General features: G+C 41.3%; 1 protein-coding gene across 4 annotated transcripts in view; it reads right to left on the bottom strand.

Moving 5' to 3' along the window:
- The window catches only part of rbfox1 (RNA binding fox-1 homolog 1), a 1,792,700-nt gene that overhangs the window by 1,666,633 nt on the left and 101,235 nt on the right, over window positions 1-24,832 (bottom strand). The window contains exon 1 of one of the 4 annotated variants that reach the window (XM_080206633.1): window positions 23,505-23,528. The exons of the other annotated variants lie outside the window; for them this stretch is intronic. The gene's annotated coding sequence lies outside the window, so the exon portion shown is untranslated. Of the gene's footprint in view, window positions 1-23,504; window positions 23,529-24,832 lie in introns of those variants that run through there. 4 annotated transcript variants of the gene reach the window in all.

The raw sequence follows: 24,832 nt of genomic DNA, 5'->3' as shown, positions 1-24,832 counted from the left end.
AAGGATGCAATGTTTTTGATTTTGAAGGCCCTCTACATGTGCATTGTGCCTGTGCTGCTGTTTAAGATGATTTATAGAACACTATGATAAGTTCTGTTATCATCGATGTGTGTCTTAGCTTAGGTCAAGGTCAATATGGACTGCTAGGGGCAAGGATGTTGGTAAACTTTACCTTTCATTAAACATTCTTCTAACCACAATACAGGACAAGGATTGACACAGAACCATCCCTCAACAGGCTGTGTTGCCAACATGCTCCTACATCACTGATGATGTGATTTACATATTTCACATTAACCCTTTACACTGCAGAAATTAATCCCTTTTCACTACTCTGGCAAGAATGATCTTTAACTCTACTCACAAGATTTTGACCAACTAAATTTTGGAGGTTGAGTATAAAGGAAGGCAGCGATATGTTTTTTTAAATGAAATAAGAAATATAAAGTTCATCCAAAGGCAGAGCAGAAATGATTCAGAGAAACATTTAGGTGTTATTCTGAAATATCCCAGGAGGTTAGATTCATGTTCATACTGGCAGGTAGAATTGTTAAGGAGCCAGTGGAAATTACAGGCTGAAATTTCACATCAGCTGTTTTTGGGTTTTTTTTCTTCTAGTCCAGGCATAAATAAATTTGTCCAAATTTACAAAGAGGATCGATGAAGATTGTGCAGCTCATATTGTGTGTATAGACCATTCGGAAGGCATTTGATAAAGTACCATCTGATGGACTTGTTAGTTGAATAGAAGCCCTTGGGATGAAAGACTGTAACAGTGGAAACAAATTTAGCTGAGGGACAGAAAGCAGAGAGTTATAGTGAACAGTTGTTTCTGAAACAGGAGGGAAGTATAGAATGGTGTCCCCCAGGGGTCAGCACTAGAAACACAGCTCTTTATCACATAAAACAGCATAAAAAGTGGGGGCTAAGATACAGCCCTGTTTCACTCCATTCTCCACTCTCAAGCTGTCAGACAATGCGCCATCTGTAATAAATCGGGAGCAACTCGATGAAGCTAAACAACAAAAAGCTTTATTGCCAATGAACAAATAACTATATTTACAACAGGGTCAGCCAGAATAATAACGTGACTGTACACTATTTCTTCCATATGCCCCTCAATCCTCCCCCAACCCCAGGAGACATATCCTCGACAGTCCATTGGCTCAGCTTCCTGCCTCGACACTCCATAGAGTCCAGCCCGACCACCCTGGGCCTAGGGGAATGCCCCATTAGGGGGGCCGCACTATCAAACTGTGCAGCTCAAGAGCTTTCAGCTTGCTCATCCGGCAGTGAGGATACTCCAGCAGCAAGCAATAAAAGAACTAACTTTACAGAGTAAATCAAAGTACAGGTTTAATAAAGAAACGTCATTACACCGTCACTTGGGCCACATCCTGGGCCACAGATGCTCCCCACAATTCCCATCTGCTTTTTATTAATACTTGGTCAGTTGAACACTACAGCATGTTCCCATTGCTTCCCTGTACTTGGCGCATTCTCATCATCTCATGGAGGGACAGGAGTGCGAATGTGGCAGTTCTCCCAAAGACAAATCTCCTAAATATGTTGGCATTCACCAAGCAAAAGCGACTTCATTGACTCAGGCACATGAACAGGGTGGCAGACAGGTGTTTCCTGGATGACAAGTTAGCCAGAGCTGAAGACTAAGTAGCACTGCTTCAATGAAGGTTACATGTGTGATATCAAGGCCCTAAACATTGGTTTTGGCACCTAGGTGACATTAGCCAACAAAGGGAAATGGTAACATCACCTATGGACTGGCATGTGCCACCATGACCATCAGTGGCTGCACAATAACAGCTGGTAACCACTTTATATTCAACACTTGTGACAGAAGCTGCCTCTCTGTTACCGGTCTCTTCAGCCATCAGCAAAGTGCACCATATGAAGTTACCTCCATTCTCAATGGATTTGATTTTCTGCAGTCCATCATCTTACACTGTCAGAAGGAATAATTTCACAGAACCTGGGAATGTAGCTAACTGTGAGTAACAGACCAAAAGAGGCACAGTGGTGAAAATTATAGACAGGTAGCAGATTTAATGTGCGCAATTGTAATTTAAGAAAATAAAGTAAGGACAGACGGTCACAGGCTGAATTTTCCCAGCCCTCTGGAGGTGGGCTGCAAGCTGGGAGGGCTCAAAACGGAGACAGAAAGGCCAATTAATTCAATTAAGTGGCCTCTTGAAGGCTCAGGAGAGAGCTCACCAGTATGTATGTTCTGATCTCAGTTCCGCTCAAGAGACTAGGAGTGATGGTTTCCAGGTTGTAGCCGTGGGTAGATAACAGCTGGCATCCTCCACGCAGCTGTATGAGATATTAGGCAGTAGGCCAAGGTCTCCGCGCTGGATTGATTGGTGCACCAGATAGAGAGTAACTTTGAAAGAACCACTCCTAGACTGCCCTCTGCTGTCCCACAAAAGCATTGGAAGTTGATGGCACATGGGACCAGCAGGTTTCTTTTTATTTATTTGTGAGGCATGGGCGTCTCTGGCTCCCCATTTATTGCCCATCCCTAATTGCCTGAAGGCAGCTGACAGTCAACCCCATTGCTGGGGCTCTGGAGTCAAGTCTAGACCAGACCAGGTAAGGACAGCAGATTTCCTCCTCTGAAGGGCAATAGTGAGCTAGATGGGTTTTTTCTGACAATCGACAATGGTTTCATGCTCATCAGTAGATTCTTAATTCCAGATATTTTTATTGAATTCAAATTCCATCATCTGCCGTGGCAGGTTTCGAACCCGGGTCTCCAGAACATTAACTGAGTTTCTGGATGAATAGTTTATCAGTAATATCACAAGACCATCGCCTTCCCAAATATTTTTTTTTCTCCACAGACCACCACCCAATCAACCAATACTGATAAATGTGCCAGCAAGTTACTACGGGAACATCTGAGGGGCAGCACTCTGCAACTGGGACCTTCTCAGATATGGGTGTCCAGAACTGGCCTCAAGGATTGGTCCCAACACAAGGTAACAGCTATGTGCCAACAGCATTTCTGAGGGCACTACAGGTGTAATAAAACCAGTAGTGAACACTGAAAAGCTAATTTTAAGAGAAGAACCTGGGTTAATGGAAGACAATTACGGAGTTTAGTATTCAAATGATCACCTTGACAATTTGGTCTGAAGTGAGGAGGAATCTCTACAGTTTACACAATCTATTCTTAATAATGCAGCTGAGAAAATAGTCTTTCATCTGTTCCAATCAAAGCTGACAAAGTTTGGGTAAGCAAAAGCCTGTGTGTGCCAAAGCATTTCTTGGTTTGGCAATCATCTGTATACTCATGTTGGAGCGGCTTAAGTTAAGTCAAGCGCGGGTTTGGTAAAAAATGAGGGAATTATTAGGATAAGAGCTTTTGCTCTCGTTATCCTATCATTTGCTTGCATGTGCACCACATTAAAGGAGATTCCATCGTCTTCCAGCACTTAATTCCACAGCACAGATGCATACATCACTTACGCTGCAGTCTGTATTTCCTACAAAGGAGCCACACCACTTTGGTACACTAACCCTTTCATATTTCCTACAACATTTCAAAATACAAATGGTCACCAATTCATATACAGAAAGCTAAAATGTTCACATTGGCAATGGAACATAGGTCATTAATGACACTTCCCCTCCCTGCATTGGACTTATTGTTATTCAGGATGTGTGTAGAATTGAATTATAATTTTATTTGCTGCAGGTTTGCAGGTGATCCAAGCAGAGCAGATTTAAATTTGTATTTGTGGTGGCAGAAATTGCAGTACAGCCTCCAGAAAGTCTGCAAAACAAACTAATCAAAATGATTTATGTGAAACTACCAGGCTGAATTCAAAACTACGCAATTAGCCTCTCAATGAATAAGTTAATGGAAAAAGAATCTTCATAAATTTTCACATGCGGATGTCAACACAGCAAATGTTTTTTTGAACAAAATCATTACCTTTCCTTGTGGAACGGACATTCTTGGATCAAATTTGCATTCTACTGGAGAGTTATGATGGGGTTTGCTTTTAAATGGAGACAAAAAATAATTGATTTTCACAGCGTTGAAGACCACAACTGGGTTAATTATACTGAAGAATCGAAAACTTCTGTTTTCCAATGTCCTTATCTCTTGCAGTACACTCAGCACTGTGTCTAAAGTTACTGGAAGGTCTCTGTGTCATTTATATTGTTTTAATGCTTGACAAACCTGGACCTTAATATGGAGACAACAGACGTATGCAAGAGATGAAGCTGTTAGTGTTGGTATTTTTAAAAACATCACAGAACAGAATCATAGAATCCCTTCAGTACAGGAGGCCATTTGGCCCATTGAGTCTGCACCGACCATAATCCCAACCAGCCCTTATCCCCATAGCCCCACATATACACCCTGTTAGTCCCCCTGACACTAAGTGGCAATTTAGCATGGCCAATCAACCTAACATAATATTAATTATATTATTTGATATTCAAATAAATGTATTTTTGGCTAATTCCTCCTATTTATGTTGACTTTCTTCTTCTTTGCCTTGCCAACTTAAGCAGCACATTCCAACAAATAAATAAAGTGTGAAGAGCCTTCCTAAATGCTTGCCACTGTGCTTTGTGGGAATTTTGGTTATCTTCCCTTAAAGATCGTGAACGAAGCCCAGTCCATCGCTCAAACCAGCCTCCCAACCATTGACTCTGTCTACTCTTCCTGCTGCCTCGGAAAAGCAGCCAGCAAAATCAAGGACCCTGTGAACCCCGGACATTCTCTCTTCCACCTTCTTCCGTCGGGGAAAAGGTATAAAAGTCTCAGGTCACATACCAGCCGACTCAAGAGCATCTTCTTCCCTGCTGCCATCAGACTTTTGAATGGACCTACCTCGCATTAAGTTGATCTTTCTCTACACCCTAGCTATGACTGTAACACTACATTCTACACTCTCCTTCTCTATGTAAACATAGAAGATAGGAGCAAGAGGAGGCCATTCAGCCCTTCGAGCCTGCTCCGCCATTCATCACGATCATGGCTGATTATCCAAATCAATAGGTTAATCCTGCTTTCTCCCCATAATCTTTGATCCCATTCACCCCCAAGTGCTATATCCAGCTGCCTCTTGAATACATTCAATGTTTTAGCATCAACTACTTCCTGTGATAAAGAATTCCGCAGGCTCACCACTCATTGGCTGAAGAAATATCACCTCACCTCCACCTTAAATGGTCTATCCTGAATCCTCAGACTGTGACCCCTGGTTCTGGACTCCCCGCTATCGGGAATATCTTCCCTGCATTTACCCTGTCTACGCCTGTTAGAATTTTATAAGTCTGTATGAGATCCCCCCTCATGCATCTGAACTCCAGCAAAATCAATTGCTTCGTCTGTATAGTGCACAAGAAACAATGTCTTTCAATCTATACTAAGACATGTGACAATAATAAATCAAATCAAATGTTTATAAAACTAATCCACAAATATGACTGCACCAGCTATGGCTCTGAGTGAGCTGGGCGTTAAAATTCTACGTTCCCATTCTCCTGCTGAAAAAGTAATTTCCACTCTGATATCTGCGGTGTCTGTTCCTGAATATGATGCAGCACTGCAGGTTACATGCAAATAAAAATCACAGCTCTTTGCACCCAGATTTCTTCTGAAATCCAAAATTCTGCAACTCAGAATTATGATTTACTATCATTAAATTGATTGTTCAAAAGTAAGAGAGTTTTTGACGATGAAAAGCTATTTCTGGATTGATAAGATGTTAGTAACCACGGCCTGAATTTTCAGGACGGTGAGCTTCCGACGTCCATCATCCTGAGGGTCAGTGAGGAACGCTGACTCGGACAGGCCAGTTGATATTTCACGCTCAGTTGAGCTCTGATTGGCAGCAGACAGGATTTGAATCCGTACCTGGACAGAAACCTAGCCTTGGAGAGCTGTTGGCCAATCTGCCTGCTGTGGCTGGAAGGAGTACTGCAGCACCATGCCTCAGAATAAGGCCGGGGACTACACTTCAGGTCAGTATCTGGGGCCTCCTCCTGCACTGTAGGGATTCTATGCTTGGGCTTGACTGACAACTCTTAACAAATGGTATTGTGCAGCATGACTTCGGTAAATCCATTTAAGCATGGGGGAGGAAAAATCTATTACTGCTTTCTATTGATCTTGCTCACCAACGTACTCATATCAATGTTTGCATTCATTCTTTACCAGCAGAAGAATATACACCCCTAAAACTGCTTTATGTTAACAGTACAAAAATCAGATTTCAGGAATGTGTATAAGCATAATTACTGCATCCTGTTAAAAGTTATTGCTAGAGGATGTGTTATTTCCAGCAGGTTCACAATGTCTTACTACTGAAGTGCCGAAACAGGGCAAGGCCTCTAGCTGGTCCATCAAATTCTCTGTTCTACCTTCGACCATTCCTGCCAGAGGCGGGACAGAGAATCCCAACCATAGCATAGAAACTAGAAGCAGGAGTAGGCTAATCAGCCCTTCAAGTCTGCTCGGCCATTTATTTTGACCATGGCTGATCATCAAATTCAATATCCTGATCCTGCCTTCCCCCTTATATCCCTTGATCCCTTTAGCCCCAAGAGCTACATCTAATTTCTTCTTGAAATCACACAATGTTTTGGCCACAACTACTTTCTGTGGCAGTGAATTCCAAAGAAACTTTTTCACACCTCGATCCTAAAAGGTTCATCCTTTATCCTCAAACTATGACCCCCAGTTCCGGACTCCCCGACCATCTGGGACATTGTTTCTGAATCTACCCTATCTAATCCTGTTAAAATTTTGAAGGTTTCTATGAGATCCCTTCTCACTCTTCTAAATTGAAATGAATACAACCCTAACCGATTTAGTCTGTCCTCAAATGACAGACCTTCCATCTCAGAAATCAGCCTGTTAAATCTTTGTTGCACTCCCTCTATAGCAAGAACTTCCTTCCTCAGAGAAGGTGCACACAACACTCCAGGTGTGGCCTCACCAACGTCCTCTACAACTGCAGTAAAATATCCTATAAGTGTGACGCTACTGTGCCTTTAAGAAATGTATTTTAATCATGTTCTCTCCAGCTTTTTCAAGCAAGCCTAGCATTTTTGGTTTTGATACCATACTGGCTGCGTTGGAATCTTTTATGGTTGCTGAAGCAGGATAATTAAAGCCATGTTTATTTTTAATTTGGCCTAAAACAGTGCCCTGGCATTTTATGACCCTTTTGGGAACTGTTGATGAGGCAGATCAGGTGCCTTTGGACAGTGTTTTCCTCACAGGAGAAAACCAAAGGTTTTCATTTTGGCAAAAGCCTTTTGGACTGCAGGTGGAAAGCAGTGTTTTTCATTCTCTCTCCCTGGTGTTGGAATTTCTGCTGTCAACGACCGGCTAGCTAAAAGCTCAATGCAAGGAGTATCTGTTTTTCTTGAAGTATGCTGAAATTTCCAGGGAAGGAAAGCCTTAGCATTTCAATTCCATATCCAAAGGACTAATTCATAGCAGCTGTTATGAAGCTGCAAACACCAACATCATGTGAGAATACTTACATTCTGTGCCAAGCCTGGAACAGCGTGTATTTTTGTCGGGATGATTGGTTTTAAACAGTATACTTAGCTGTTAATGTTTATACAATATCTTCTTTTCTTGTTTGTAATTAGTAAAAATTATTGCTAATTTTTCTTATTATAGCTCAGCTAGATTTTCACAGTAACTTCATTGCAGTGTTACTGTAAGCCCACTTGTGACAATAAATAAACTGTGCTCCTAACGAAACTTTGTTTGATAAAAGCTCCCTAGTGGGTCACTTGAATCGCACCTGGAGTGAAATATCTTATGCTTACCCTTGCCAAATTCAAAGTGCAAAACTGATGGTCTAGTCTGACTTCATAACAAATCTTGGAGTTTCTAGTCTCGATTATAACAAAAGGCCAACATACCACTTCCCTTCTTTATTGCCTGCTGTAACTGTACGCTTACATTCAGTGACTGACACACGAGGACACCGAGGTCTCACTGAGTATCCACCTCTCTCAATTTATGCCCATTCAAAAAATAATCTGCCTTCCTATTATTGCGACCAAAGTGGATAACTTCACATTTATCCACATCATACTGCATCTCATGTGCTTCAGGGAGAGCCGTTCATTTTCATGGCACATCTTGCTTATTATTTTGAAACTGATCAAGTCCACTTTTAAGCTGGCAATTTCTATGGAATTTGAGAAACCGCATGTGCAATTTATAAAGCTTGCCCATGCAGTTTTAACTTGCAGTGGCCAGGGTCAGCTAAGCTACACAGAACGAAAGGAATTGAATCTGTAGAACAATGCAAATTATCTCTGGAATATTGTTGATGGAACATGGCAGCACGTCTAGTTTAAAAATGAGTGCACTTGAGATCCTTCCCATTCTCAACATGAGCGTCAGTCACTTTCACAAAATTAAGTCATGGTAGCAATTTGACAATATCAGCAGCAATTTCAGAGCTTGAGAAACACACTCACCCAAAGTAACCCAGCACTTTCGTTGGTGCCCGTCAATTTAAAATTGTCAGACTAATTTAAAGAAATCATAAATTAGAGGGATCTTTTTCATATTGTCTGAACAGTAAATATCACCAATGTGATGCGACTGTACACTGTTGCTGCTGTAATTATTTGACCGAATTGGAGAAGGAACAGAAAAATGAACAACATGCCAGAAAAGAAAATGTGTGTCTTTTTCACTTTATTGAACTCTGAGGTTTCTGTGCTTGACTGTCAGTCAAAAGGATCAAGTGAGTTTTAGGGTGGATTTACAACCATAATGTCAGTATGAAATGATTTTGCTTCATGCCTGTAAAAATGTACAGACCCTTAGCTCTTGTGGATATTGAAGTGCTTTGCCAGGCGAAAAGACTTTTTGAAGTAAAATAAAGCTGCTGAATGTAACAAGCTGTCTTTCACTGATAAAAGGAGAACAAGAACATTCTCTAATTCTTACTCTGAGGATTTATGGTGATGGATAACAAACTTTGATGAGTGAAGGCCAAGAACACAACCAAAATGGATCAGTATGCTTTGAGAAATGTTAAACAGTGCTGATGGGTACATTTCTTTTGGAAAAGTCTGCTGTATTGCTAAGCTGTGATACATTTAGTTCATTTTCTATATGTTGGTAATGCCAGATGTTGCAATCGGTTTGGGTGGCTGATAAAAACAGATAATGCAATCAGTTCTAATGGCTGATAATGCCAGGCCATGCAAACAGTTTGGGTGGCTGATAAAAACAGATAATGCAATCAGTTCTAATGGCTGATAATGCCAGGCCATGCAAACAGTTTGGGTGGCTGATAAAGGCAGACAATGCAGGCAGCTCTGATGGTGCTACAGGGGGTGGGGACGGTTAGGAAACAAGACATTTGCAGCTGAGAGGAACTTGCAAGACAGGGCACGAGTTAATGAGTTTTGCAATACGTGTATTGTGACTGGGAAACTCAAAGTCTGATAAAGCCAGCTAGCAAATAACGGTTGGTAGACACAGATGTGTACGTTTTCATGACTGTCAATGCAGATAACTCAAGCTGCATGCTTGGTGATGGCTGGTAATGGGGGCTTCATAGGCTCTGCATGTTAGAACATAGAACAGTACAGCACAGTACAGGCCCTTCGGTCCTCGATGTTGTGCCGAGCTATGTCTGAACCCAAGATCAAGCTATCCTATGTTGGGAACTCAATGAACAAGACAAGATCTGTGCCAAAGTTATTGACAAAGGGATAACAGGACTACAGTCAAATGAAGTAGCCTGGCCCATCAGTTCACCTACAAGAACACTCACACTGGACAGTTCATCTTTGGGGTGATTGTATGTATAAATCTGGTGTAACTTTATTACTATACTGCTCCAATTCACAGCAATAATGATAGAAATTTCAACTCTGTCCTAAAGGTAATAAGATGGAACTCGGCTATGTTGTATAATTACTCATTAATCTCAAATAAAAATCAGTAATACCTGTAGGTCTCAGGAGAGAGGCTGTGATGATTGTCCCTTTAAGGGCAGCACTGGCCATGTTACACTTAGTCAACTGTGTTGCTCTTAAAGGGACATTCACTACAGAGACCTTACATCTCAATTCTGTAGTCAAAATGAACATCACCTGAATGTGTAATCAATGCTAACGGTGCAGTGAAGAGGACAAAGCTGGTATCTTCATACCTTGCTTCAGAGTCAATGCAAGCCTTGACAATCGAATACATTTCAAAGCCTGGGATGCAATCTTACCAGCCATTCACGTCCCGCTGCCACTGCAGTAAGGACGGAGAATTTGGTGCCCAGCCAAATCTCCGTTCCCTGCGCGGGACCAGAAAATCCTATCAGCGTGAACGGCTGTAAGGTTCTGTCCTTAGTGTTTACAAGAAGTTTAAACTGCTATGCATCCAAAACTAACCTGACATCTGAATGTACTCCAAAAGATCATTCTAGTTGTTATCTATACCAACGTTTAGGAACTCACTTGACTGTAACCAGTTGGAGATATCTTTCTCAAATTTGATTCCCATATCATTCAAATCAGGTTAATCCAATTTGCTCAATTTATAATCTTAATAGTTAATCCTAGATAACTGCATGTAACACATATAGATCTGACTCTATAAAAGATCCAAATATTTCCAGTTAACTTCACTGTTAAATGTGATATTTATATTAAACTTCTCATGCTCAATGTCATAATTCAGGTTCAACCTTCAGTTTAGCACTGCAGTCAGTAGTGTTGTCATGATGCTGTGATGTGTGCCTGTGTGATATTAATCTTCCATTTCATCGGACTTTTAAAAACCAGGCAAAGACAACAGTGTAAGATGGCTGCCACAAGTCACCTGACATGTCTGGAATTGCAAGTTGGACAGCTTCTGGAAGTTTCCAATATGGATTACAAGTAGAACATTTCACATTTCTCGATATTAAGAATTACTTCATATAGGTATTGAAACAGTACTGGCTCCCATCATTTGCATTTCTATAAAGCTTGTTTTTAGACAGAAATAGAAACCCTACCAGGGCAATGACCATATAACTCATGATAGAAGAAACTAATCACCTCGGCCATAAAACAACAGCCAAAGCCTGACCAGACACAAACCAATCAACTGCCTTCTGAAATCATTATGAGAGAATCATGTGACCAGAGTAACTATTTAGAAAAATCTTCTCACAACACACTGGTTGTTTAATCTGGAAGAAATCTGTTAATAAAGCAATAACACCATCTCTCTTTCATTTCTCTCTCAAGTTCAAGGCCCTATTTCTATTACAATCTGGAATCCATCCCAGAGATAGAGACTTTCAAAGGAAAAGAACATCAGGTGCAAACTCAGGGCATCTGGGAAAGCTGGATTATATTTAAAAGAAGATTCTGGCCGGAATTCTCCAACCTCACCCGTGGCTGGGATTCTTTGGTCCCACTGCAGTGAATGGAGATTTGGCTGAGTGCCAGTAGCTGGGCATGAGAGAATTCCAGCCACTGTCTCCAGAAAATTTAGTTTTCATTAGCCTCAAATCTACTGGGGATTTCAAGATCAGGTTGAAAAAGATCTGCCTCAGCACCAGGCACAGGCAAAGGACTCAAACAGTGAACTTGTTTTTTCACCTTTTAACATTGAATATTAATTTAGCAAAAATGTTACTTCCTACAGTATAAATTGTAATTTTGCGTGTGTATGTATGAGTGTGTGTGTGTGCATTCATGTGTGTGCATGCGCCCACACGCTACCAAGGTCAGGGTATTGGTATTCCTTGTTTAAATATCTTTATATCTTAACCTGGGTGGGTGCCTAACTCAGTGGAAACCCCTTTATGTTTAAATTCAAGAAAGCTTGTTTGACCGAGTTCTTTGCAATCAGCATATAAATAGTTAAGCATGGACATTGATGCAATGTGTCATTCACAGTGCTACTGAGGGACACTTTCTCAGCAATGTCTTGCTCACTGACACTCCGTTTGGGTACCATTTGGGGCCACTTAGCTTCTGACCTTATTACAGCTTGGCTCAAGCATGGATAAAAGAACTGAACTCCAGGGAAGATATGGGAATGACTGCTCTCGACATCAAGATAGCATTTGACCGAGCATGGCATTAAGGAGCCCAATAAAACTGAAGTCAATGGAAATCAGGGGGAAATCTCTCTGCTGGTTGGGGTCAGACCTAACAAAAAGGAAAATGGTTGTGGTTGCTGGAGGTCAATCATCTCAGTTCCAGGACATCACTGCAGAAGTTCTGGGCATGAGGCTGATATCATCGGCAGAATGGGATTGATAACACTGCAAGTGGTGAGAAACCAGGTGTGAGCCTAATTTTCCATCCTCGCCCTATCTTACTGGCTTGCCATGCTGAACAACTGGTGTGACAAGCCAGTAAGAACATCCCTAAGTGTTTGTTGATAATACATAAATACGTATGCAGCGAGTAAAACCCAAGCTATGAGTTTACTCCATACTCACTTCCACACAGGTCTCGATCCAGTCCACAAGTGACTCAGATCTCAGGTCATGTCTTTCCTTGCATGACCTTGTGGCTGATGTTTCCCAGTCCTACATTAACCCTTGCTCTGCTGGGTATTCCTGTACTACATGAACTAGCATCGTACCTTCAGCAGACTTGACTCATGGCTCTCTAACTGTTCATCTAAATCACATCTAAATTTACAGAAAAGTTAATGTTCCAGCATACATCCCAAACTAGGCAAAATTAGTCACATCCAGCCATTTTGAATACACATCTTTTTATTTATTAGTGTATTCATTAGTGTCACAAGTAGGCTTACATTAACACTGCAGTGAAGTTAATGTGAAAATCCCTCAGTCACCACACTCCAGCACCTGCTCGGGTACACTGAGGGAACATTTTGCACGGCTAATGCACCTAACCAGGATGTCTTTCAGACTATGGGAGGAACCTGGAGCACCCGGAGGAAACCCATGCAGAGACGAGGAGAACATATAAACTCTGCACAGACAGTGACCCAAGCTGGGAATTGAACCCGGGTTCCAGGCGTTGAGGTAGCAGTGCTAACCACTGTGCCATTGTACCGCCCACATTTATCCATTATCAACATTCTCTATCTCCTACCTCCTAAACAATTCCCTATCAAAGTACATAGGTTGCGTTCAATTCCATGTGCTCATATTTTGATATAACACTCTCTCATTTGGAACCTTATTGAATTCTATCTGGAAATCCACCGTAGTAACGTCCAATAACATTGCATATCAACCAGATTAGTTTCATCCTCAAAAAAATTCAGACAGGTTTGTTATGCTGTACAAATTTTTGGTTTGGGATGGTGAAGGAACAGCAAGGGTATTTAGCACGAGTCAGATGTGTAGCGGAGATTATTTTTAGCATGGATATGAGTGGCAGCGGTAAGGACTCAGTGCTGGTCAGGGCTGTATCAGAGATGTATATCGAACAGGACAGGGATTCAGTGCAAGACAGGAATGGAGAGTGCTTGAATTTAGCAGGAGACAGAGGTAGAGTGGACAGGAATTTAGCAGGGCAGACACAGGACAGAATTGAAAGCAATACTCCATAAAGATGGTGGATTTTTACAGCCCCATCCCAGCGGGAGCAGGATTGTAAAATGCAGTGAGCCATCCACATGAGCATTGACTTCAGCGAGAATGTAAAATCCTGCCAATGCAAAATTCTAGCCAGACAGTAAGCAGCTGCAGTATAACTTCACCGCTCTGTACTCCAACTCGAGTGGGAGAAAAGCCAATACTCCATTAGCTTTTGTAATATTTGTTATACCCTCCACTCTCATTGGGTATCTAAATCTTCCTGCTCCTCCCATAGATTTTAACTTCACTTTTTCATGAAGAAATTCTGCCTCATCTCTGATCCAAAGTGGAGGAGGCATCTATCACAGGATATGGGTGGAGTGAGGATGGATTTGGTATGAGACAATGGCAGGGTAGATGTTTTAACATGGGATGTTAGATTGTAACCGATGATAACATTGGATCTGATGCAGTGAGACCAATAGTGACAAGCTGTAAGGGTCAGCTGACCCAGTGAACTACGTGACCAGTAACAAAATGAAGTGGTAGTCAGCTGACTTGATATAAATAAGAACCTGTTGGAATTGTTAAAGAACTTGGAATGGCCCAGGGTGAGGCCTCAAGTGTTGGAGTAATGTTGTTTCTTTATTAAACCTTTTTCTTTGATTTTAAAGTTGGAGGAAGTTTTGTTTCATTTCATTGTCTCTAACTGCTGGATGAAGGTGGGATAGGAGTGGAATGCTATGGGTGTTCAAAATCTGGGAAGGTTTTGATTGAATGAATAGTAGTGACTGTTTTCACCAGTAGAAGAGTCATAACCAAGGGTCACAGATTGACCGTAAGTGATAAAGAAGCAGAGAGGAGTTGAGTGGGAAATGTTGATGCAGCAAGATATTATAATCTGCCTGAAAGGGTGGTGGAAGCAGATTTAATCATAACTTTCAAAAAGGAATTGATCAACATTTGAAGGGAAATAAGTTATATAGCTACTGGGAAAGAGTGGGAAAGCTGGGCTAACTACATCAGATTATAGAGGAGATACAGCACAGGATCAAGGCTGTTCAGCCTACAAACTCCAGCTGATGCTTATGCTCTACCTAAGCCTCCCATACCTTCTCACATCTAAATCTACCACCATTACCATCTCCCCCACACATTTGTCTAATTTCCCCTTAAATGAATCTGTATTATTTGCTTCAACCATTCCCTGTGGCAATGAGCTCCAGTGTCTTTGGGTAGAGACGTTTCTTTTGAATTACCTGTTGGATTTCTCGGTGCATGGATGGCTGTTAGTCACGTCTTACCTACAAGAGAAAACATTCTCTCTGTATCCACTCTTATCAAAACCTTTCATAACATTGAGGATCTGTGAGTTCACCCCTCAGTCTTCTTTTTTCAAGAACTTGTCAATCCTTTCCTGATAGGTATACTCACATATCTGGTATCATTCTTGTGAATCTTCTCTGCATCAGCTCCAATGTCTTTCAATCCTTTCTTTAATATATAGCAGGGACAGCACGGTGGCACTGTGGTTAGCACTGCTGCCACACAGCACCAGGCTCAGTCTTAGGTGACTGTAAGTGTGAAGTTTGTACATTCTCTCTGTGTTTGCATGGATTTCCTCTGGGTGCTCTGGTTTCCTCCCACAGTTCAAAGATGTGTAGTTTAGGTGGATTGGCCATGCTAAATCACCCCTTATTCTCCATAGATGTATAGGTTAGACTCATCAGCATGATAAGTGTGAGCAGAAAATTCATCCCCCCATTGGTACACGGCCTCAGACTCTCAGTTCAGTTGCCAGGACCCCATTTTAATCATTATAATAGATCCTGGCTGCTTTCAGACTTGCCTGAAAATGTTGTCAAGGGGACTTTCAGTCTGCTAATTTTCTTTGCACCTTTCAAGATTCAAAACTTCCAATTTTCCAGTGTTAATGCGATGGGGAGGGAGTTGAAAATTAGCTTCAACGTTTTCTTGGAGAACTGAATGCATTGCAAAGGGATAGCATTCAGGTTGTACAATTATATGCAACTCGTATCTCCTCTGAGGAGATAGGATGGGGGAAAGGGCCTAGGTAACATAGTCAGAGAGCCAGTGCAGACTCGATTGGCCAAATGGCCTCCTGCACTGTGATTCAAACCTAAACTGCACACAGTACAGTGTGGCCTAATGAAGGTTCATTACAAGTCCAGCGTACCTTCCCCATCTTTCAACTCTATCTCTCCAGAAATAAAATCCAGTGCTTATCTTGTTCTTTTAAGGCTTTAACTCCATGGTGCAACTTTTAGAGATTGCAGTATTTGTACTGTGAGATCACTTTTGTTCCTCTACCCCAACTAGACTTGCACCTTCTAAGTAAAAGTGGTCTCCCTATAGTTCCTATCAAAATTAACCACCTCACATTTATCTGTGTGAAACTTCATTTGGCAATCATTTGCCCTTACAAATAGTCAGCATTGGGATAATGTTTTAGATGGTCCAGATCCTTGGCACTGTATCATTCTATTCTGTGAAATCTGGATGTTTTAATTTTCTTACAGCCAGTGTATGAATGTTCAGTTGTAATTTACTGAAACATTTGACAACTCTGTAATGAATATGATGTCTCTGACCCCTCATTACCAGAGCGTATAGTTCACTCACCTTAGTCTAAACAAAAAAATGTTACGAGTTGCATATAATTGTACAACCTGAATGCTATCCCTTTGCAATTGTTCAGTTCGCCAAGAAAATGTTGAAGCTAATTTTCAACTCCCTCTCCATCGCATTAACACTGGAAAATTGGAAGTTTTGAATCTTGAAAGGTGCAAAGAAAATTAGCAGACTGAAAATCCCCTTGACAACATTTTCAGGCAAGTCTGAAAGCAGCCAGGATCTATTATAATGTTTAAAATGGGGTCCTGGCAACTGAACTGAGAGTCTGAGACCATGTACCAACAAGGGGGTGAATTTTCTCATTCCGCCCACTAGGGTTCCCGTGACGGGCGGACCATGGAAAGGTCTGTTGACCTCAGGCAGGATTTTCCGCTTTTGGGTCGAGCACGGCAGGAAAATCCTGCTTAGCTTCTTTGCTGCCATCAGATATTTGAATGGACCTACCTTACATTAAACTGATCTTTCTCTATGCCCTAGCTATGACTGTAAGACGACATTCTGCACCCTCTCCTTTCCTTCTTCCCCATGTACTCTATGTATGGTATGCTTTGTATAGCACACAGGAAATAATACTTCTCACCGTATCCCAATATAAAAGTGACAATAATAAATCAAATCAAAAGTTCAGAAAATATCCCCAAAAGAATGTATTGAAACATGCCGGTTAGCTATCAGCTGATTGTCCATACGCGTCACCCAAAGTATTAATGGCCCGTATCGTCCGAGTTCTGGGCTGTCAGAAGTGGGCAGTAGCACAGTAGTTAGCACTGCTGTTTCACAGTGCTAGGGAACCGGGTTCAATTCCCAGCTTGGATCACTGTCTGTGTAGAGTTTGCACATTCTCCCTGTGTCTGTGTGGGTGTTCTGTGGGTGATCCTGTTTCCTCCCACATTCTGAAAGACGCGCTGGTTAGGTGCATTGACCCGAACCAGCACTGGACTGGGGTGACTAGGGGAATTTCACAGTAACTTCATTGCAATGTTAATGTAAGCCTTACTTGTGACTAATAAATAAATAAACTATAAACTATTACAAACATGTATGCCAAAGGTGCACTAGGGAAACCCCCACCAAATGTTTCCAGGGAAAGATCACAAGACAATTGCCCAGGCAATTCAAACTTTTGTTGAGCAATCACTCTGCAAAAGGAACCACGCAAAAGTATGATTTAAAGCATAAACTTCAGATAGTTTCGACTGCCTTACAGTAAGAGTTACCCAGAATCATAGAATCCCAAAGTGCAGGAGGAGGCCATTTGGCCCATCAAGTCTACACCAACTCTCTGACATCTGACCCAGGCCCACCCCTTGCCGTATCCCTGTAAGCCCATACACCTATCCCGCAAATCCACCTACACGTAACCTCCACATCTTGGGACACGAAGGGGCAATTTAGCATAGCCAGTCCACCTAACCTGCACAATTTTGGATTGTGGGAGGAAACCAGACCACCTGGAGGAAACCCATGCAGACATGGGGAGAACATGCAAATTCCACAAAGGCAGTGACCCAAGGCTGGAATTGAACCCAGATTGCACTGTGAGGCAGCAGTACTAACCACTGTGCTACCACAGACTATGGGCAGAAATTTCCAGTCTTGTGGAGATGGATTTGGAGCAGTTGGGGGTGGTGATCGGTGGGAAATCAATCAGATCATTATCCTGACAGTGTTCCAATGCAGTCCCAGAAGACCAAATAATCATCAACCCCAACCAAAGGATACCCCTCCCCAACCCCCTGCACACATACACACTTAATCAGACTCTGATTGCCACTGTGCAGAACTATCTCTCAGTACTTAGTACACAGCCCTTAACTGGAACCACTGGGGTAGCGTAACCTACTCCCCACCCATTGCTTGCTGTCATCCTGGGGTTTTAAACTGAATATTCCCAGGACTTGCCATTGGTGTCCTACTTATCTTTCATTTTGTTTGGCAAAGTCTGGAATGGCACAAGTCAGCAGGAGCATAGAGTAGAATCATAGAAATCCTACAGTGCAGAAGGAGGCCATTTGGCCCATCAAGTCTGCACCAACCACAATCCCACTCAGGCCCTACCCCCATATCCCTACATATTTACTCACTAATCCCTGTAACCTATGCACCTCAGGACTCTAACGGGGTAATTTTTAGCATGGCCAATCAACCTAATCCACACATTTTTGGGTTTTGGAGCAGTTTGGAGTTTATTGTTGTTGGATTGTTTTGAACAGATCATGGGCAGATTTTGGTAAGAAAATAAACTAAAGAAATCCATTTCTTATAAAATGTACCATTTTTTACTGCAAATCTCTACTCCGCACAAACATTCACGACTGCAAACAATTTGCAAGTTTCTTACATAACTGACAGGATGGTAGGGGGTTAATATTTCAAGTTGTGCGATGCTATATTGACAAAGTATAAAAATAACTGACTGTTAATAGGATGCAAGAACGTTGCTCATTTATCAGCTTATAAATCTAGTACTTAGCGATAGTTAAAATATCATTATTTTTATTCCGTCTCTCCTTCATCCTCTGAAAACGGGGGTATCAGTTGGGTTTGGACATTGGAGAGTATAGATTAATAGTCAATTTACTATCCGACAAGAGTTCAAATTAAATGCAGAAACATTGGGGAAGATTTTGACCTTGTGTATTAGTGCAAATTGGGAAATAAGGAACATAAGCAGCGCCTTTTTGCATCTCACTTGCCTCCAATGGAAATAAAAATTGGGAGGGATGCAAATTCCACTGCTGATTCACTAACACCTAATTTACACTATCACACAAAATCAAAATCTACCCCATTGACTGCAACACTGCGTATCTAACCTTGCATGTCTCATCAATATTCACTTTAACCATCAGTGTCATACTCTCTCCTGGCGTTCAATATTTTACCATCCTTTAGGGTTGTTCTAGTTGCTGGCTGACCTTCTGCTAAAAGAGGGAGAGAGAAAAAAAAGTAATCTGTATCAGGAATTTGGAATCTAAAAAGGAACAATCAGGACAGAGAATTACAAGGGCACAGTATTGATCCAAGTCCCATTGGAATTCTCAGCCGCATTTATTAAACCTAACATAGCTGCTCTCACAGTCATTACTACTCAGCAACATTTATTGTAGAAAAAGTCATCACTAAGTTGTGAGGATATTGATATTCTGTGTAATACCCATATCTTGGCACTTTCATAAAACAATTTTCCCTTCCATTACTACACTGTGTCAGGTTTGTACTCCTTTTATTCAGCTGAAGTGACACGGTAAAAAAAAAGTGAGACAGTTGCATTACACAGTGTCAGTGCGATACAGAGCTATTTAATCTGAAGTAACTAAGTGATACTCTGGAGGGCTTCTAAGTGCTTTTTCGTATTATGAAAATGGATCTTAAAGAGCAATGCATGGAAGTCTTAAAAGTATCATTCAAATTAACAGACTTCATAAAATGGACTTTCTATTTTGATCTTTGAAACAGTGAGGCTTATAACCAGCTAAATGCACAATAGGTTACACGGGCCTTTTGGCATTTGGGAGCAGGCAGTTTACATTAGATGGCTGTCGAGACACACATAAGCTTTGTCACCTCATTCCAGAGACAGTTCCATCACACAGAAAAGTGTCTGTTAATTTCAACCAACATCTAATTTGCTCAAGGGTCAAACCTTGTTCACAAAATATAGAACACAGAATGATAGAGTCCCTACAGTGCATTCAGCCCACCGAGCCTGCACCGAAACAATCCCACCCCGCCCCATCCCCATTATCCCATGTAAGTTTTAACATTTATTTATTTGTGTTATAACTAAGCATACATTAATATTGCAATGAAGTTACTGTGGAAATTCCCTAGTGCCTGCTCGGGTGCACTGATGGAGAACTTAGCATGGCCAATGCACCTAACAGCACATCTTTCGGACTGTGGGAGGAAACGGGAGCATCCAGGGGAAATCCACACAGGCACAGGAGGAACGTGCAGACTTTGCTCAGATCGTAATCCAAGCGGGAATCAAACCAGGTCTCTGGCGCTGTGATGCAGCAGTGCTAATCACTGAGCCTACCCTGCTAATCCCCCTGATAATAAGGGTCAATTATAGAATGACCAATCAACCTAACCTGCACATCTTTGGAGTGTGGGAGGAAACCAGATCACCCAGAGGAAACCCACGCAGACACTGGGAGAATGTGCAGACTCCACACAAACAGTCACCCAACGGATTGAACTGGGGTCCCTGGCACTGTGGGGCAGCAGTACTAACTACTTTGTCACCTGTTCCACATGGAAAAACTCCACCTGCGATTGAAGTTTACACCTCAAACAAATTGTCAGTACAGCTTTGGGAGGAAGTGGTTCGAATTGTATCCTGTAATACAAGAACTGGAAGCTTTCACATATCAGCGGGGAACTAGACCCATTCCTCATCATTTCAACGCACACATCCAAATAAACATGAGAATTGCAGATTCCAATCAAAGGCAATTTGTATTTCAATCTTGAACAATTAATTGCTGTTGGATAGTTAATTTAGAATTCTAAAAATACCACATTGTTTCATTGCCACAAAAACGGTGAAAATTCAAGATAATGGTCTACCACCAACTAATGAGGTTTTGGCAAAAAGTAGTCTTTCAAAATTCCCCATCCAAAGAAAACATAACATTTGCACATTTCTAAATAAACTTGCAAAAAAAACAAAAATTAATTGAAGATAATGTACTTGCTTAACATTGCCCAGTTTTCCTTCTAACTTGATACTCTCGTGGCAGAAACTATTAAGAAATATACAATTTCGTACGTCATAATTTTTTTTCATTTCTTCCCTCTATATTTCCTTGATCATTTCCTTCTATGGACACATACAAGAAAGGATACACCAAGAGTGTAAGAGACAAAATAAAGTCGTTATGATATTTTTGACTGGGTAACAGCTATATTAACTTATCAAATGATTAGTGAGTATAACTGGCATCCATTTTGGAAATCAAGCACCCCAATCCCAGTCTGAGAAAATCTGGAACAAGATAAGCACGTATAAGATTGACATCATTTCCCCTGGAGTGCTTGTGTGAATTCCAAAATGTTTTGCTTTGTCTTATTTGCAGGTGTAAGATATTATTGCCGATTCATGTCAATGGATGTATATCTAAATTAAAGTTTGGAAATGCCAAGTTTGGAAATTTAGTCACAGAATCACAGGTTTGTTATGGTGCAGAAGGAGGCCATTTAGCCCACCATGTCTGCCCTGGCTCTCCAAACAAGCATCTTGATTTAGTGCCATTCCCTGCCTTTTCCCTGTACCCCTGCACATTGTTTCTATTGAAGTACTCACCTAACGCCCTCTGGAACTTCACAAAAAATGGAAAGATTATTCGTAGGAACAAAAAAAAAATAAAGAAGTTATTTATAGGAAATAATTACATTCAGACGATATATGAATGAAGAGCAGGAGTAGGCCATTCGGCCACTTGAGCATGCTCCACCATCCGTTAAGACCATGGCTGACCTGACTGAGGCCTTAACTCCACATTCCTGCTTCCCCCACCCCCTCCCCACCTCACCTCCAAACCACATCTAAGGTGCTGGAAAATTCCCCACAAATTTATTCATAGCATTTTTTGTAGTGAAGACAATAAGAGATATCCCCTATGAATGCATAAGAAACAGAAAACTGAAAAATCAGTTGCACATACTTTAAGAAACAGAAGGTTTTTTTAAAAAATGAGAACATCTTCTGTGAGACCATTTGCTGTACAACATTTCCTGATCAGCAGCTGGAACTATATAACCCCGCACGGCAAATGTTTCTCCTATTTGTGTGGTGCTTTGGAGAAATACAGTTTGGAAGCCTTCTTGATGCTGCTTCTAAAACTTAATGGCCTGTTTAATAGGAGTGGGATCAGAGATGACGAAGGGGAAAGACTTTTTTCCACTCCCCATTTAAAAACAAGACTACTGTCCAAAAGTCACCATGCAACAATACTGGAGAAAGCATTTGGACGATCTATAAATTCCCATAAAACGAGGACAGAAGAGAAACCATCCTGCCAGTGAAAATCATTTTTTCAAAATCAAAGGGACGTGAAACCTAATGTTCATTATAAATCAAACAAATGTGCAAAGTGGATCTCTATGGGTGGAATTTTACAGCCTTAGCTGCCGGCCCTGCCTAAGTCGATGGACTTTAGAACAACTCACCACATTTTACCCCCAACCCACGCTGTGATTCCACCCTCTATGTGTGTTAGTGATATTGAACTGTTTGTCATACCTGAATAGTCTAGGCACGCTGCTAATGAATAAGTGATCTATGTAATCAAGTGCTTGTCTGTTCGTGCTCTCTCCAAGGTACCACTTTTTAAAACTTTCTATTCCATTAATGCCAATTTCACAAACCTGAAATTAGATATTTCACAGCAGTGAATTTAAAAGGCCATTTATTTCAACAAATTTAATTGAGGATAATGGAAAACTGTAAGTGCAACACAAAGCAGATTCCATATAGAGTGATGCACAACCTCTCTAAGACCCTAGACAAATGCCTTCCATTTGATTCCTGCTATCTGTTAACATTCATACCATATATTCATATTTTATTAAAGATTTTTTTTTACTCTAACTTCATATTAAAATAGCAATTTAAAGATCACATGTCAGGTGGATGGTATATTCTATATTCCTCTTCTGCTCACATTCTAACAACAGATTTCTAGGGAAAATGACATCTGGTATGCATAAAAGATAACTTGGGAACAGCAGATTAATCTCTTAATGTTGTGATTTGCTAGGAAGGTTAACTGTGTTCATTGGAACTTATGTGATAGAACCTAGATGTGATAGAACATAGAATCCCAGGGTGCAGAAGAAGGACAAAGTCTGTACAGACTCTCCTAAAGAACAGTTTACCCAGGCCTACCCCTCCCCCTGCCCTAGCCCTGTAACCCTGTAAATCTACCATGGTCAATCCATCTAACCTGCACATCTTTGAACACCAAGGGGCAATTTAGCATGTCCAATCCACCTAACCTGCATATCTTTGAACGGTGGAGGAAACGGAGCACACAGATTTTCACACAAATTTAGCACTTAGAATTTTTGGTGGGGGGGGAGAACCATCCCCATAATGTAGATAAAACGGACCATCAACGATAGCACAAAACAGGCAACAGAAAATCAGCAGCTCAATTTACATTTGACGCAACTCTCCTTTCCACTTCAATTTGTTGAACAACTTGAAGCGTTGAGGGGCTGTCGGTCAAACTTGGTCACATTTTGGAGCAACTAGCTTTCCAAGATTATCAGGATGGTTTTGAAGTTTCATCACCAGAAGACATGACGTACCTTTTGTTTTTAGCATCTGGGTGTTATAAACGAAAAGTCCTTAACAGTAATGACATCAGCCATGTGTGATTGAGATGCATCTTGGTGACTAGGGTAATAAAAATAGAGGGATGTATGAGCTTTGGTGTCGAAAGACAACGGCTACCACAGCCTACTCTTCAATTCCCCTGATACTAAGGAGCAATTTACCATGATCAATCCATCTTTAGTGGATTGTTAGGTTAGCCACAGTTCGATTGTAGTATCTTATAATTTATCAGTTTACAATTCCCATGGCAGACAGGACAGGAGAATTTCCCTCAATAGGGGTTGCTACCAGGGTTTGATAGTTTGAGTTATAAGGAGAAGCTAGATAGACTGGGACTATTTTCTCTGGAGTGTAGAAAGCTGAGGGTGATCTTATAGAGGTCTATAAAATAATGAGGGGCACAGATCAGCTAGATAGCAACATTTTTTCCCAAAGGTAGAGGAGTCTAAAGCTAGGGGGCATAGGTTTAACATGAGAGGGGAGGGATACAAAAGGGTCCAGAGGGACAATTATTTCACACAGAGGGTGGGTGAGTGTCTGGAACAAGCTGCCAGAGGCAGTAGAGGCGGGTACAATTTTGTCTTTTAAAAAGCATTTAGGCAGTTACATGGGTAAGATGTGTGTGGAGGGAATTGGGCCAAATGGAACTAGCTTAGTGGTTAAAAACTAGGCAGCATGGACAAGTTGGGCCGAAAGGCCTGTTTCCATGCTGTAAACCTCTATGACTCTATAACAGCTGTTAACTGAATATTAAGAAAGGTCTTAGTTCAAACCAGACTTTTGATCACAAAAATCCTCTAAACCAAAGCCTGCGGGTTAATTACACCAAAAAGGTTATTCTGCTGACATCCCTAATATTGTGAGGCCTCATTATCTTGAGCTCAGGCCTCAGGTGCCTGAAGGAACAAGATGTAACCTCTCTCTCTATTTTATAAGTAAAGGAGCTCCTGATAAATGTTTCGTAGGGGAGTGGAGGGGAGGAGTCCTGGCCATTACTCAAAGGCAAGCCAGAAGCTCAAAGAGGAGGTTGTGACTACATTGACAGAAACAGAAGGTACTAAGCAAATAGCTGAAGGACTGAACAAATCGGCAACAAGTTCCCCTGAGGCAGCACCCAATATTAACGCTGGCAGTGAGGAGCAGAAGGAAATTCATTGTCCTTCCCACAGGACAGGAGGCCTTCAGGCATCTTCTGAAAAAGCAGTGGAAAGAGCTTTCCAAAGTATGTCAATGCCAAGAAACATGACAGAAATGTGAAGAAAATAATTCAACACTCTAAATGAAGCTGTAAGGTAAAAAT

The sequence above is a fragment of the Carcharhinus amblyrhynchos genome, chromosome 18 (assembly GCF_965287045.1).
Source record: "Carcharhinus amblyrhynchos chromosome 18, sCarAmb.v2.hapA, whole genome shotgun sequence".
NCBI lineage: Eukaryota > Metazoa > Chordata > Chondrichthyes > Carcharhiniformes > Carcharhinidae > Carcharhinus > Carcharhinus amblyrhynchos.
The sequence above is the reverse complement of the archived record's forward strand: the minus strand, read 5'-3'. Positions and strand labels throughout refer to the sequence as shown.